The sequence below is a fragment of the Ostrinia furnacalis genome, unplaced genomic scaffold (assembly GCF_004193835.3).
Source record: "Ostrinia furnacalis isolate ACB-3 unplaced genomic scaffold, ASM419383v2 OfSCF4490, whole genome shotgun sequence".
Taxonomy (NCBI): Eukaryota; Metazoa; Arthropoda; class Insecta; order Lepidoptera; family Crambidae; genus Ostrinia; species Ostrinia furnacalis.
In genome coordinates, this window is record NW_021134729.1 from 130,069 (window position 1) to 147,955 (window position 17,887).

The 17,887-nt window shown below is 36.1% G+C and overlaps 1 protein-coding gene across 1 annotated transcript in view; it reads right to left on the minus strand.

Annotated features, from left to right (window-relative positions):
- LOC114359570 (monocarboxylate transporter 3) overlaps nucleotides 1-17,506 on the minus strand; it is a 79,769-nt gene extending 62,263 nt beyond the window's left edge. Inside the window, exon 1 of the mRNA XM_028314011.1 lies at nucleotides 17,324-17,506. The gene's annotated coding sequence lies outside the window, so the exon portion shown is untranslated. The remainder of the gene's footprint in view (nucleotides 1-17,323) is intronic.
- Nucleotides 17,507-17,887: the final 381 nt, after the last annotated feature.

Genomic DNA, 17,887 nt, shown 5'->3' on the forward strand with positions numbered 1-17,887 from the left:
TGAATATTTAGACCGTACCTACTTATACCTACGTTATTTTAAGTTCATGCCTCTTCCAACGGTTAACCGAAGCATTATCGGAAAACTGGCGCTGGGAAAATTAGGGAGCTTTTTTCCCGTCGACTACAGCGCCATCTAGTCCCAAAATAAGCAAAATTTTGTCTCTTGCATTATAAATACTGAGGGGTATATTCAGACATGTTGTGCAAATTGACATAACTCACGAATGGGCATGAAAATGATTTTCACGCGCGTTTTCCGTTATGCTATGTTTCACTGGGGACTCGGGGACAAAACGTCAACACATTTCAAACTCTGCATTCATACTAATATTGTAGGTAACATGACTTTGAGTGAAAAGTGACACCACAGCGACACACTCTGACTGATTGTTTCGTTTTCACACCTATGCCGCTGAACTTAAAACGCTGATAAACGGTTTATGTTTTTGATTTTGCCCATCAAGCGTTGCTCATGTACTCGAAACTTACTTGTTAACGAAAATGCATGTACTTTTCCTATCTATCTCACCAACTAAACTCTTGTTTTAGAATGTGTGAAAAATAACAATTTTTCACACACGTTAAATATCTGCAAGTTAACGACGACAATAGGCAGTCTCATAAACAACGTCATGCTACAAATTGAAAAGTTACTTTTATTTATTTATTTATTAGTCGTGATGAAAAAGTGCCTTTCCATCGCCAAAAAAAAGAGGGGAAGAGGAAGATCACAACCACCTGCATGACGAATGTCCAAAAGGACATGAAAGTATTGGAACTTCACGAACAAGGCATTACATTAAAGCCGACCCCAAACGGGTTAAGGCGAGGTAGAAGAAGAAGAAGAATATTACGCCCGTTTTCACCATCAATCCCTAATTTTTAAGTGACCCCTATGATTACACATAACAGGAATTTTGTTTTCATAGGGGTCACTTAAAATTACTTAGGGATTGATGGAGAAAACAGACTTCGTCGTATTTTACTGGCGCAACTCAAAATTTACCTACATTACCAATGGCAAAATTTATTGATGGCACAACACCAGTTACGTACCTGTAGCTTTACACCGCGTCGGACGATGGAGCTGGCTCTTAACTAGTAATTAGTATTCCTCAGAGGAACAAGCCAACCGCGAACGTGCCTCCGTCGTGATACAGGGACGTGCTCGATGGGTGAATTTTTAAATTGAAACTCAGAAAGTAGATTACGAATCCAAGGGGAAATCTCAATACTTGCATTACGACGTGTTTTCATTTTTGCAAATTAATATTCCATGCGTATCCCCCTCGGTTGTGCGTAATCTCGATGGGAAAATATCGATCGAAGTATTTTTGTATATTTGCATACAAATGTATGCGGTTCTTCCGATTCGAAGGTCGCTAGTTTGACCCCTGTCGAACACTGAACTACTTATTGTGGTAACCCACTTTAGTAACAAGCATACTTACTTATTTATCTTAGCTTGAGGGCTTATTGCTGGCCAAATAATATATAAGTGCCCTGGAAAGGGCTTATGTACCTACTGAATAAACTATTTGAATTTGAATTATGTATGTATACTAAAATGTATTATCTCAAAAAGTGAAAAAATAATCTTCTGTAATATTAAACTTACTTACTTTATTTTATTCGAAAGATAATCCTTAATCATTGAAAATTAATTAATGTAAGTTAAAGGTGATATTTCAAAGGAACCTTTTATATCGCCAAGCTGCTATCTCCCCTGTGACTGGATCATTTATACTGAACCTTGGCGATTAATTAATAGCAATTTATGTCCTAGTCAATTTATACGGCACGAAGCGACTTTCCGTGGAAACAAGAAAACATTTTTCCTTTAATGAATGCATTAAATCTGATGGATAGAAAAAGTTTGTGGGAAAATATTGCGAATTATTAACAACAGATGCTACTTGTGTATAACGTCATGTCTTAGCTTTAAACAAAAATATCTTCAAAGTTAAAGAACAAATTACCTTATAAAAAATAGTTTATTTCCAAGTTATTATAACAAGTGATCATAAATTGCAATTTTACGGGTAACTTCTGCTAAAATTTGTCCAACTTTTTAATTTGCCTTAACTTCCAACTTACGTATTATTTATGGGAACAACTTTGAGTGGGAAGTGAAATTATGCGAGCACTGGTATAATTAATTTATCCCGTGGTCCCGTACGGGGAAGAAGAAGGGATGTGGTGTGACCCGGCCACAGCCCGGGGCTATTGGCAGAGGATCAAGGGCTAGTAAATGTTTACATTGACAGAGATCAAAACACCGTGTGGCATTTTAGCTCCGACTTTCAAAGTTGATGTGTTGGATAAAAAGGTATTAAAGGAAATGAACAGCCTTTTTATATAAATCAGATGGGGAAGCTTAGAATATGAAAACATAAATTAAACAAAAATAAGAATAGCAAAATACCTACTTATTTAAATGTTTCTCCCTATTCAGTCATTCATGTTTTATTAAATTCATATTTAGCTTTACACAAAATTAATCAAAATTTATTCAGCTTTTCAGTCGTGAGAACGCAGCATTGAAACTGACAGAAAGTAACTCTGACTTTGGAATTTATAATAACAAATCATACTGATCCTTAAAATTGCTACAAGAAAAATGTTTTCAATAAATATCTGACCAGTCCAGCGTCTAGAATGATTATGCAAAAGAGGAAAGAATTAATTAAACCTTAGGTTGGAAGGGAAAAGTCAAAGGCATGTGGTCCCGCCATTTATAACCGAGATGCTTCTAGATATTGCCTCTCCCGGCCCGGTTATCTGTTCCCTACTTACTCGTATGGACATGTAGGGCTTCCAATTAATTATTTTTGGAATTTATTTAATAAATATATAACGTTATATTAACATTTTTCATATTTGAAGTGCGAAAGCCGAAGTTCCCATAGAGTATTTTCAGATACATACAAGTACTCGTATTATTGGTTATGAAAATGCCGTTGTAGCTGTTTAAAAATAGTGTTTATTATTTAATTTCAGATGAAATTGCGGTCAAATAGGTAGCTACCTGCAGTTGTTGATAAACTATTTGTAGATGATGGTAATTTGTATAGAGGCTATACGTAGGTATAATTTGATAAGAAGTTGATACGATTTTGAGTAACTAATAAAAGATTTCGCTGAAATAGGATCAGATGGCGACCTTTCCTGCGGACTAGGGGTGCTTTTTCGGGCATTTTCACACAGCTTCAGGCCTTTTCGGGCCCACAATTTGCAAAAAAGCAAAGGAATGGCCGTTCCACATGAGGGCGTTCATGTAGATTACGGCGCTAAACACATGCGATCCGGGATTTATTTTGATAACCCAGTTTTATACGTTAAACGGGTGCAGTCCTGTTGTCCCCCCTGCTTGGCCCCCCTGGGGGAGCCAACAGGATTTCGAAATCCTGTTGTCCCCCCTGGCTAGGGGAGACAACATGACTAGATTTTCAATCAATGATTTGAGGACTGTTGTCCCCCCTGGCAAACATTATTTAAAAGCCATGTATTTTTATAACATAATTTGTGAAATAATGAAGTACTTGATTGAATGCCAAATTCCCAAAATGAGTGAATACCTAAACGTTTGTTAAATAATAATTACCATTTTGATAACGAAAAAAATAAGGTTGGTGCCGGTACTGACACACCTACAAACTTGAAATTTGGCAGGTAGGTTCCTTATAGGCTGTAGACATCTGCCAAGAAGGAATTTTATTTATCTACTAGCTGACCCGGCGAACTTTGTTCCGCCTTAATGGCAATAAATAAGCAGACTTTTTTTTTAATTTCGAACGGGATAAAAAGTATCCTATGTCCTTCTCCTGGCTCTAAACTACCTCCCTGACAATTTTCAGCTAAATCGGTTCAGCCGTTCTTGAGTTATAAGCGAAGTAACTAACACGACTTTCTTTTATATATGTTACTGTAAAAGCTCGAATTGCAGTAAATCCTAAGATATTCCAGTAAAACCTAAGATCTACCAATTCCTAATGGTAAATGTCCCAAAAGGTTTGCGATTCGAACTCTTACCACCATTACGTTGGTAAATCTTAGGATTTACATTAATAGCACGGTAAATGTTGAAAAACAAAACAAGCATTTTTGACAGGTAACAATCGGTCTTATCTACGCATTACACGAGCGCAGCCTTTTTGTATTGTTTAAATGTACGAACAATTTAAGAACTAAAAAGAAAGACCACGGCATCACTTTTCATTTTAATACAATTAAACAAACCATAATGTCACTGCCTTGTTTTTTCTTTAGCAACGTAAGATCATGTCATATAAAATACTAGCTTTTGCCCGCGGCTTCACCCGCGTGAAATTTAATTTGTCACAAATATATGTCTATATGGTATTCTGGGTTATAAAAAATTATACTGTAAAGTTTCATCAAAATCAGTTCAGTAGTTTTTGCTTGAAATGTTACTCTTTCAAGCAAACATCCACACAAACTTTCGCGTTTATAATATTAGTAGGATGCATGCAGTACAAAATTTCAGTGTCCTAGATAGGATAGATATGATATTTACTGGTATAATAACCCAGCATTGATAAGTAGGTAATCAATGCTGGGTTAATATAATTCCGATTTTTTCCACTTCACATTTCGTCCACAGTGGCGGCGTAAGGGCGGGGCGGTGGGGGCGGTCCATGCCATGGACGAAATAACAAAAATGATAATACCATGGACTCCATGGTATTATCATTTTTGTTATAATCTTACTAATTTAAAGTTCTGTAAACTTTTACGAAAACAACATCGTTGGTAATGAGTCAGAAGGAATAAAAAAAGGAAACAGTAAAAATGTGAATACCAAAACACAAGAATAAGAAATGATTGCAAATAATTTAAATAAGTTGGTATTAGTTTGTACTTAGTACTATCATAAAATATGATACCTTTATAACACTATGTAGGTACTTGTTTTGTCTAATCAGTTGATGAAAGTAAGAAATTAAGAATTACTCATTGTTTTATTCCTAAAACCAACATCTACCAGCTGACAGAGGTAAAACCTAGCATATACTGAATTCGAATGGTAAAAGCTCGAAAAAATCGTCGTATTTTCAGAAATACTTACATTTACCAACTCATGTCGGTAAATCCTAAGACTTACACTTAAATCTTAAGATTAACCGTAGTTCGAGCTTTTACAGTAACATATATATAGATTTATTTAAGGATAGGAAATAATACGAAACATATAATAGGATTTTACGAAATTCCACACATAAGGGGGTAAAACGGACTCCACGCGTAGGTACGAAGATGCGGGCGGCCGCTATTTGAATGATGAATCACTGAGCAATTAATTTGTGAATATTATGACTAATTTAAATTTATGCAGTTTTAGCGTCCTACCTACTAATATTACAAATGGGAGTATAGAATAGTATAGATGTTTGATACTCTTTCACGTAAAAACTACCTACTACACGGATTTTTAGTCAACTTTACAGAAGACAATATTTTTTATACATGAGAATAAAAAATATTGTCAAGCATTATACTTAGCTTTTGCCCACGTCTTTGTCCACATAAAATTTTGTCTGTCACAGAAAAAAAATATAGAGCGCATTCCTGTTTAAAAAACCGGGACCCGGCACTCAAAACTATCTCTTTACCAAATATTAAAATCGGTTCAATGGTTTATGCGTGAATTCGTAACAGACAGACAGATAAATTACTGTCGCATTTACTCGTATAATATTATTTAGTAGGGATAATTCATAACGATCTGTTAAAAGCAAGTAAAGCAGATTTTGGAATAGTCAGAAATATTACCGGTACCAACAACTTATATTTCTTTCGTTAACAAAATGTTAATTATTATTTGACATACGTTTACGTATTTAGTTTATCAATATGGCATTTAGTCAGGTAGGTACTCCAGTACTTCTTAAATGTTACAAAAATAATTATATGGCTTCTAAATACCCAATGTTTGTCAGGGGGGACAACAGTCCTTAAATCATTGATTGAAAATCTAGTCCTGTTGTCTCCCCTAGCCAGGGGGGACAACAGGATTTCGAAATCCTGTTGGCTCCCCCAGGGGGGCCAAGCAGGGGGGACAACAGGACTGCACCGTTAAACGTTACTTCACTCATTAGGGTGCTACTTAATAGAATTTGAATTTGATGATAACTTTCTTTTTAACATTAAACATAAAACAACACGTGTTTTGACTGTTAGTCAGGAGGTATAAAGGTCGGACAGTTGTTGTTGTTTCACTTTCCATTCAAAATATGCCCAGTAGATTTCAATTCAAATTCAAATTCAAAATATTTATTCATAGCAAAATACATNTTTAAAGTTCTGTAAACTTTTACGAAAACAACATCGTTGGTAATGAGTCAGAAGGAATAAAAAAAGGAAACAGTAAAAATGTGAATACCAAAACACAAGAATAAGAAATGATTGCAAATAATTTAAATAAGTTGGTATTAGTTTGTACTTAGTACTATCATAAAATATGATACCTTTATAACACTATGTAGGTACTTGTTTTGTCTAATCAGTTGATGAAAGTAAGAAATTAAGAATTACTCATTGTTTTATTCCTAAAACCAACATCTACCAGCTGACAGAGGTAAAACCTAGCATATACTGAATTCGAATGGTAAAAGCTCGAAAAAATCGTCGTATTTTCAGAAATACTTACATTTACCAACTCATGTCGGTAAATCCTAAGACTTACACTTAAATCTTAAGATTAACCGTAGTTCGAGCTTTTACAGTAACATATATATAGATTTATTTAAGGATAGGAAATAATACGAAACATATAATAGGATTTTACGAAATTCCACACATAAGGGGGTAAAACGGACTCCACGCGTAGGTACGAAGATGCGGGCGGCCGCTATTTGAATGATGAATCACTGAGCAATTAATTTGTGAATATTATGACTAATTTAAATTTATGCAGTTTTAGCGTCCTACCTACTAATATTACAAATGGGAGTATAGAATAGTATAGATGTTTGATACTCTTTCACGTAAAAACTACCTACTACACGGATTTTTAGTCAACTTTACAGAAGACAATATTTTTTATACATGAGAATAAAAAATATTGTCAAGCATTATACTTAGCTTTTGCCCACGTCTTTGTCCACATAAAATTTTGTCTGTCACAGAAAAAAAATATAGAGCGCATTCCTGTTTAAAAAACCGGGACCCGGCACTCAAAACTATCTCTTTACCAAATATTAAAATCGGTTCAATGGTTTATGCGTGAATTCGTAACAGACAGACAGATAAATTACTGTCGCATTTACTCGTATAATATTATTTAGTAGGGATAATTCATAACGATCTGTTAAAAGCAAGTAAAGCAGATTTTGGAATAGTCAGAAATATTACCGGTACCAACAACTTATATTTCTTTCGTTAACAAAATGTTAATTATTATTTGACATACGTTTACGTATTTAGTTTATCAATATGGCATTTAGTCAGGTAGGTACTCCAGTACTTCTTAAATGTTACAAAAATAATTATATGGCTTCTAAATACCCAATGTTTGTCAGGGGGGACAACAGTCCTTAAATCATTGATTGAAAATCTAGTCCTGTTGTCTCCCCTAGCCAGGGGGGACAACAGGATTTCGAAATCCTGTTGGCTCCCCCAGGGGGGCCAAGCAGGGGGGACAACAGGACTGCACCGTTAAACGTTACTTCACTCATTAGGGTGCTACTTAATAGAATTTGAATTTGATGATAACTTTCTTTTTAACATTAAACATAAAACAACACGTGTTTTGACTGTTAGTCAGGAGGTATAAAGGTCGGACAGTTGTTGTTGTTTCACTTTCCATTCAAAATATGCCCAGTAGATTTCAATTCAAATTCAAATTCAAAATATTTATTCATAGCAAAATACATATTGCGTTGAACAAGTTACAAAAATACATTACATTATATTTCAATTAACTAACATGTCATTTTAAATAATCATAATAAAAATAAAAAATAAATAAAAATAATTCAATTGATATACGATAAAAATGTCTTAATTTTTTAAATTGCAATTAGTCAAAAATATGTCCAGCCATTAAATATTATACTTATCATTAATATATTCCGCGACAGAGTAATAACACTTTCTCAATAGAAATGATTTTAATTTTCTTTTAAAAACCGATAATTTGTTAATGGTCTTCAGTTCCATCGGGAGCCCATTATACAGACGTGATGCCTGATAGTAAGCACTGTGTTTAAAAATGTTAAGTCTCGGCCAATCTGTGTTACCTCTAGTAGGAATGTCTTTCCTCCTGGTGGTAAGTCTTGTTTCTCTTTCCAGGGGAGTCTCCACTTTGTTTGGGTGTTTAATTATGTCGCAGAGCGTGACGAATATATAGAGGCATGGGACCGTAAGAACTTCCAGTCTAATAAAGTAATCCCTGCAGGACTCTAGTTGGGAAAGACGAAAAATTACCCTTATCGCCCTCTTTTGTGCTACAAAGGCTTTATTGATGTTATATTGGTAGCTATTTCCCCAAAGTTTAATGCTGTAGCGAAGTCTTGAGTCCACTAAGGCGTTATATGCCATCTTTAGCTGCTCAATCGTAACCTCATCTCTAAGGCTCCTTAACACATAACAGGCAGAGCTAATTTTACTTACAACATTCTCTAGCTCTTTCTTCCAATTCAGAAGTGAATCGATGAAAATCCCCAAAAACTTGACATCTTTCACTGCTGCAATGTCTACATTATTCAATGTGCATTCCACAGTATCATTTTTTCTTGATGTCGATTGGAATAACATTACGTTCGTTTTTTGGCTATTGATGAGTAAGTCGTTTACGCTAAACCACGTCGAGAACGCTGATAGTGCCTTATTAACTTTAAAGTTTAATTCTAGTAAATTGTCAGCTGTGATAACAGCGTTTGTGTCATCTGCAAATATTATTGGTTTGACATCCAGCATCTCTGTACTTATAAAATCGATAAGGTCATTTATAAACACTATAAAAAACAAAGGACCCAAAATAGATCCTTGTGGTACACCTTTTTTTATTATCACCATTTTCGAATTGCAGTTAATCTCTTCACCGCCATTGAATGATTTCAGTTCCACATACTGTTTTCTGTTATTCAAGTAACTTCTTAGGAGACCCAGTTGTTCATGCCTTACACCATAATGAGCCAGTTTGTTTAACAGAATGTCATGATTTATGCTGTCAAAAGCCGAACTCAAATCAAGAAAAACTCCCGCTACTTTTTTCCTTTTATTCAAGCTCGTCACCACTTCATCTGTGAGGGCGTCTATTGCTTCAACGGTGCCGATTTCCTTTTGATAACCGAATTGTCTTTTATTCAGTACATTATTTCCTGTAAAGTGGTCTAGTAGCCTCACTTTGATGAGTTTTTCGAAAAGCTTTGAGAATGTCGGTAACAGAGAGATAGGCCTGAAGTTTTTCACATCATTCCTGTTTCCTTTCTTAAAAATAGGTATGATTTTGGCAATTTTAAGTTCGTCGGGAAAAATGTTTTGCGTGAAATAATTATTGAAAGTAGAGCTCAAGGGTTCCGCTAGAATGTCAATATTTTGTTTAATAATGGTGATTGGAACCTCATCATATCCATACGAATGTTTGCATGCCATGCCTGCAACAAGCCGTTTTATTTCATAAGGTGACACTTTTTTCCAACGGAGCTCTCTTACCACTTTAGGAGTGTATTTATTTAGCATTGTAATAGCGTCATTTGAATTAATATTACCAACAGTGCCACCTGTGTCAAAATGTTTGGAAAATATTTCGGCTACTTCCTGTTGATTGTCTACAATGTCAAGATACTAGATAGTAGGTGTAACAAACCATGCATAATTAATATGCCCTATGTCAAGCCGTCAATCCCATGGAATCATGTCAGGCGCTTGGCAGTTTATTAAGGCTGACGCCATGGCTGTAGCCTCAGTTATTATAACCTACACGATAGACGAACAAGAAGATTTTAGTTCTTGAAAGTAGCCGCTAGGGGTGCTACACAATCTGTCATACATTTAATGTAATTTTTTAAGCAGTCGCTAGCGAGCACACCTAACGTAAACTCATGGTAAGCACACAGGAATAAGAACAAAACGTGTCAATGTTTTTTTTGCAAAAATCCACGTATCTATTTTTACCGACTGCACTTATTTTCCACTATACCGTGTTTCCGTTTTTCCAAGAGTAATCCTGGCGAGTAAGTAAAACAGGCGACATGAACTTATACAAAGAAAATAAATACGGCTATCATGAAAAGTGGCTTAACTTAAAGTCTCTTTCAATTGTGAAGTAGCTTGCAGTTGCAATTCCCGTTTCCTAGGATCGTTCACCGTCAGTGCCCATTCAAGTGTGCTCATGTGAAAATGTCCTGCTGTATCTACAGTAGCCGCAGGTGTCATAGCTTCATGGAATTAGACAATTTCATAGTCACCTCGTCTGCATGCAAATTCATAGACTGTTCTTATGAATAAAATTTACTGTGGGCACAGATTTTACTTTGGTCATTTTCATAACTATGAATATGTGCTTGAAATTAGTGGGAAACAGATTTATTTTCTTTGAAGAAAATGTAATAAAATAAAATCAGCGGACATTTCCTTAATCAAAAATTTCCCTTTAAGTATTTGCATTCTCATTATTTGAAGCAGTTGCTGATGTATGCCGAAAATTGTAGATAAGTTTATGTGTATTTGTCTGTCTTGTTCGTTACGCGCAATAAATTATGTTAACGAACAAACAATGAGCGAATGCGCGTTAACCTCACGGGAACCGCGGAATCCAGAGATTTATGTGTTTTGGAATATTTTGCAGAAATAGAATAGAATAGAATAGAAAGTATTTATTTGTCTCAAAACAGGTTTCATTTACAGTTTTTCACAGATACAAAAAAATCATAAGAGACAAAAAGGTCTATGACTCAGTGATTGCAGGAGACCCACAAACCCTGTTATTCTGCCATAGCCAAGATATACATAAGTAAATAAATATTAATTTATAGGTACTTAAAATTACAATTTCCTAAAATTACAAATTGCTATGTGTACTTATAATTAGCCAGTGCCAGAGATTGCTCTTGAAGCAGCCAGTTGCGACATCTTTTGCGGAAGGTCGGTAGCGTAAGATCCAATGCGGCGCGAACCGGTGGTGGCAGGTCATTCCAAATTTTTGCAGCGGCAAATCTAAAGCAGCCCCTAGCACTAGCCAATTTTATTTTTGGGATAAGTAGCTGATGCCCCCTGTCTCTAAGCAATCTATTTACGTGTTTAGGAAACAGTTTACTCCATAAGTAAGTTGGCATTTTTGTATGATGCAAAGTGTGCAGAAAACATGCATACTTTAATGTGGCTTGTTTGGACATACTGAGAATGTTTTTTTCGATTAAAGTAGGTGTAATATGATGTCTTCTAGGGATAGAAAAACAAAACCGCATGCATGCGTTCTGCACCCTCTGCACGTTCTTAGCAGTTTTTTTTATACAAGCAAGGAGTGTAAACAATGTCACAGTATGAAAGGTGCGATAAAACCAAGCTATTACATACCAAAAGCCTGATACTTTTATTAAGATATGCTCTGAATTGGTACATTTTTTTAAGAGCTCCAAAACATTTAGCCATTTTATTACGGATATGCTGCTCAAACTTTAAATTTTCATCAAGTAATAACCCAAGATTGCGAACACAGCCCTCACCAGGAACAACAGTATCACGCACCAAAATATCCGGGCTAATACTATTGATTTTTTGAACTTGATGTTTTGTACCCAGAGTAATAGTTATACTTTTTTTTGGATTAAGAAAAAGCCCATGGTTTATTGACCAATCCGTAATAGCTCTTAGGTCTTTGTTCAACTTGGCAATAGCGACCCTGACTTCATTTTCGGATGGCGCAGTATGAACATATAATTGACTATCATCCGCGTATAAGTGGAGTTGAGAGTGCTCCACAACATCGACAATGCTCGCTGTGTAAACTGAAAAAAGCGTTGGACCCAGTATTGACCCTTGGATTACGCCTCTCTCCAAGGGCAGCTGCGCTGACATCATCACCTTGCCATCAATATCTGGGCATTGCACTTTCTGATAGCGATCCCGAAAATATGACCGAAACCAGGCACATGCGTCTGCACCAACCCCATATGATTCCAACTTTACTAGTAATGTAGGTATATCTATACAGTCAAAAGCTCGGCTAAAGTCAAGCAATACCAATACTGTACCTCGACCCTTATCCGACTCCGCAAGTATATCATCAGTGATATTCATGAGAGCAGATACCGTGCTATGGTTCTTCCTGAAACCAGACTGTATTGACGGCAAAATATTGTTTGTTTCTAGGAATGATACCAGTTGCATTTTAACGCATTTTTCAACTACTTTTGATAGGGCAGGAAGTATATTAATGGGTCTCAGGTCAGAATAACTTTCTGGGTTCGATGTTTTCGGGATTGGCGTTACGATGGCACATTTCCAGGCATCAGGAAAAATGCCTTCAGTCAGGGACTTGTTTACTATAGCAAGTATCGCTCCCATTGAATACGGAAGCGTCAAATATAACATAAGCATGGAAATCCCGTCACAACCCTTAGAGTTTGACGATGCCGATAAGGTAATTATTTTGTTGACAGTTGTCTCGTTGGCCATTGCAAAGTGAAGCTTGGCGCCAGCACATCTATGTGCTGACCCACTTGCTTGGGTCTCGTGTAAGACGGTTTGTTTAGGTGGCAAACTATTCAAAAAATATGAGTTAAGGGCATCGGGATCTGCGAGATGCCTAGGCACCGAATTTTCATTTTTACCAGTCGCAGCCATGAGTGCATTAATATGACGCCACATAACATTTGGTTTATTTTTGTTATTGTTTACAAAACGAGTGAAATATGCTTGCTTTTCAGAAGCCACCGCCCGGTTATACAAATTGCGTAAGTCACGATAATATTGTCGGCTTGAATCTGTCCCAATAGCCTTTGCTCGACGACATGCTTTATCCCTCTCTGCTCTCATTTGTCTTAAGGTGTCCGTCATCCATGGCGTAGGAGGCCGTCTAAATATGCGTTTTTGTATAGGGGCAAATGTATCCACTAAGTCCAAAACAAGTCCATTGAATGTACTAACCATTGCATTAATATCGGTGTGAGCCAAAACCAAATCCCACGGAGTGAACTTCGCAGCGTTATTAATAGCGTCCGCATTTGCACCCAATGGTCTGTAAGATACCTGTCGAGGCATCGGTCGCCCACAATCAATGGCAAACACAGTTGATATAAGGCCGTGGTCACTAAGGTCGTCATTATGAACCACTTCAACTAGCAAAGGTTTGATATTTTTTCTAGTGAAGACAACATCGATTAGAGTGCTAGAGTTTGGAGTAACACGCGTTGCTTTATCAACTATTTGGTGCAAATTGTAGCACTCAGTTAATACGCTGAGACATCGCGGCATCCCCACACTACCATCATCCAGTAGAAAATCGCTAATACACTCATTTGTTTAAGCAAAAACCTTTCAGAGCCATTATTTTGTGAACAAAACAAATGAGATAGTGGGAAGGTGAGTAGTTCAGTACCTCTAGCATGAACAACTTTCGTCTTCGAATCGTTTGCGTACTCGATAAAATTCGATACTCAATCTTCGAATTAAACGATAACGTGACAATTTTGATTCTCAAAATAAGTTTCGTGCAACCACATCTCATACTAAGTTCACTTTACGACACGTTCACAAGGGCGCTGTGGTTTTTTTCTTACTAAATCTTTTGATAGCGATTCGAGTACGCAAACGATTTGAACTCGAAAGTTTTTCGTGCTAGCCGTACTGAACAGATAAATACAACAACAAATCGAAGTATCAAACAATGATGGTTTCCTTAGGCCCGGTTTCCACCAAGGCGGAACAGAGAGAAGTTTTTTTAATAACCAATCTTTATTCCAGATTTAATTATTTCCACTTCTCCTCTCCGCACAGCATCGCTCCGCGCCGAGATCACTCTCAAATTGCTACCAGTTAGCACCTCTGGCAAATAAGGTCCTGTCACTTGTTTGTGGCTAAGACAGTGGCGCCAACTGGTGACTATTGAATACCTTCAGGACTATAGCATTTACAATCGCCAGGTTGGAGCCAACTGATGAGCGCAATTAAGAAATGTTAATGCCAACGGAATTGAGTTGAGACCTTACTTGTTTGGTGATACTACCTATTATGGCCGATGATAACATGACATAAAAGGCTTTGTAATCATCCAGACGAGTAAATATTAATTTCAAACCGTAATAATTACCAATGTCACGTTCATTTGCAATATCAGTAAACCTAACTGCATTAACAAATAAAACCGACAAGTTTAATGTAATATCCCTGTGTTGATTCTGATTAATTTGTTTGAATTAAGCGTTATTACTGTCATTATAATACATATTTACAGGATACCAATATAAAACGGCTATGGAAAGTAATTAGCTTATAGTTTCACAGCATACGTGGAAATCAATGCTGCACAAAGAACCTAATTACATGAGCGAGCTTTTAATAAACCAGCTTTCATTTTAGAGATTTATTGCCACATTATTTTTATATCAACTATTAAATTATCTACTGTATTTTGTTTGTGTCTCCAAACTGAAGAGAAACTAGCGTCTCTACGGGCTCCAAGTACCTATTTATTTAAAGAGAGAGTCCGTAGGGCCCGTAAAATTATTTTATTTGCTTTCTAATATCAATCTAAGTATTACTACCAGCTCCAAATGAATTATGTTTATGTATTAGGTAAGTTCTCGTGTGTCAAGTTACTTAAAGTTACACCCTAGTTGAACTCTGGCTTAATTGTTATTTTGTGTGGAAATTGTGATTTTAATCCAGAGTTCATCCTAGGTGTAACTTTTTATCAATAAGGGGGATTGTCGTCTGCGATTTGTAAATATTAATTCAATTAGTCTGTACTTAAAGATAATATTGATTGAGATAATGATAAAATTGATTTAGACGCCTGTACCTAAGTACCTACAAAACCTAATGACTGGACGATGGATAAAAATAAGTACCTATTATTTTCTCATCTATTTACATACTAACCTCTCGTGACTGAATCTAAAGTAACCTTCATCCCATCAAATTCCTGGTACATAACCTAATTTATTGTACGCGTTCGCTCCAATATTAGCAAAGTGAACGGTAAGAATGTGTGTGAAAACACGCGAAAATTTCCGAAAACACGCGAAAATTTCCACGGCGGCGATATTGCCCTGGATCGACCTTCGCACATGCATCGGGTTCTCGGGTACTATCGAAACTCGATGACACGGAAACATCCGAGATATCGGTATTTTATTTCTAAACGCCTTTGAAATAAACGATGTGGAATCGGTAAAGTCTATCGAGATTAGACTAGTCAGTTATTCAATTAGTGTTTCTAGACAATAGAGATATTTATTTGTGTTTTCAAACAATTCTCAATTCAACAATTTGAGATAAACGATGATGTGGGATTGATTTTATTTTATTTTTCTTTATTTCGATAACCACCGCTCTTTATAATATTAATATAAACAGGTATTGATCGTATCAACAGCTACGGATCTCTAGCACATAAACCACAGTGTATTAGTTATATGAGCTAAAGCATAAACCTACCACAATTTTTTTTGTGAGCCCTATAGTTAAAAATTAAAAAAAAAGCTTATTATAGTAGGATTTACATAATTTGAACTACTACTTTGACTTTACCCATTCAAACAATAGTTTTCTTATGTTACATCTAACTGCTTTTTCATAGATTATCTATTATGAAGTTTTGAGTGAAAATTATGAAAATAGACACATTGATTTTGAATAATATAAATAATTAAAAAAGAAGTTCCAAAGAGCAAAATCATATATTGGAAAGTTCAACAAGCGCTGAATGTTGTTCGCAGTATCAATCTTCGCGACGTGCCGACGCATTTTCCGCTGCTCAATACTATATATTAATATTAAAACTCGATTTTTACTCTATACATATATGGGACATCATAAAAATCCTATTTTACTGCCGGCAGTGGAGAGAAAATAGCCCATTTTCATTGAAGAATGTGTGATAGCTCCAACAAAGTAACAATACCAACAACAGCGTTCAACATACAATTTCATCAACATCATCATTATTATCATTTCAACCATCCATTGATTTATCATCGGCTGCTTGAGCTTGGATCTAAACATTTTAAACCATTATTTTAATTCGTGTACACGTACAGTATGTCGCACAAATGCTACTTATACGAATCACATTAGCCACCACAACCACATACTTACCTAATAGAACGCTTAATATGTTGGTATACGTAATTGAAATAATATTCAGTGATGAAAATTCCATATTGGAAACAAATATCATTTGGAAACTGAATCGATTCAGTAGAATAATCATAGTAACTGCGCACAAATATGTAGTAACTACCTTTATTGTTACAATTCCATTGAAATGAGCTTTATGGAACGCCCGGATTCTATATGTTAACAGCGTGCCCATCTTCTAATCATCGATGAATTTAATATGAAAAGTTCATACTTGATTAGAACCTACTAAAATGAAGCTGTAATTCTCAATTCATAATTAATCAATTATGAAAGGCCAATGGTAGTGGTAGCGTAAACTTGAATTTTATTCAACAACTACGCCGCGACGCTTTCCCGACGCTCGGTTAAGTGTTGACAGAGTGCCTCATTATCTTTCAGCTTATTCCCGTGTGGAATAACGACTTCATCGTATTGATACATTTGATTCCTTAAAATTAGGAGAATTATGCTCGTTTTCACCATCAATACCTAATTTTTAAGTGACCCCTATGGTAACACATAACAGGCATTTTCTTTACAAAGGGGTCACTTAAAAATTTGGGATTGATGGTGAAAACGGGCATAAGATTTAAGATTAAGTACTTATCAGACTTATTCAGATTAAGTATTGTCAGATTCAAGTATGTAGGATGACATAGATGGACAAAGGGACTAATTTTCAGGACAATCTCCATTTACATAGTGTATTCAGGAACAAATTAACAGGTAATACACAGATTTTCATTTACCTGACCAGAAATCGAACTTGAGACCCTGTTACGCTAGCAGCGCAACTGCGCCATGGTCATGGGACTCATATGCTAAAGCAAAGGTATCATCTAATTAATTTATGTAGCAGAATACAATTAATTGTATAACATCATAAAACCTATTTTATGCGCGTTAATTTAAAATTATAAATTTTAAAACGCACGTCAAATAAAAATTTAATTAAAAACAGAACATTCATATTTCATTATACCTTTTTAAAAAATATATTAAAAAAAACTTACCAGCCAGTATCCCAAACGTCAGAAACAATTTGCGCGCCAAAAAAAAAACACAATCGCAACCACAGATTCACAACACTGCGTTTACACGTTCAGATTTCAGAGCGGCCGCGGCGAACTACGGAAAAGTTCCGATTCCAAGCGAGCGTGGCGCGGGAGGTGCGAAGGCGGCACGCGGCGCGACGATCGGCGCGCTACTGCGCCGCCCGGGCGAGCCGGGTGCGGGCGGCCGGGGCCTAAGGGCTTTCAGGGAAGGTGCGAATCTGCGCTGCGACATCAATGCGAATTTTTTGTCTATCTTTTTTGAGATGAAGTGACTTGAGGATGCTTATTTGTTAATAAATAGACAGCATTATATTGAGGAAGAAAAGAGATTTTACAGCAAAAATGCAAGTCTAATGTACCTACTACTAAGTTAAAACGCTATCGGCACCATTTTGGTAAGAACCTTGCAAGCTTTTAGTCAAATATGACATATTTTTCTGACGATAATTAAATTAGTGATGGTGAACTGTATTGCCCTAAACTGCATTTACGTATAGTTATGTTGTTATGGATAGATGGATT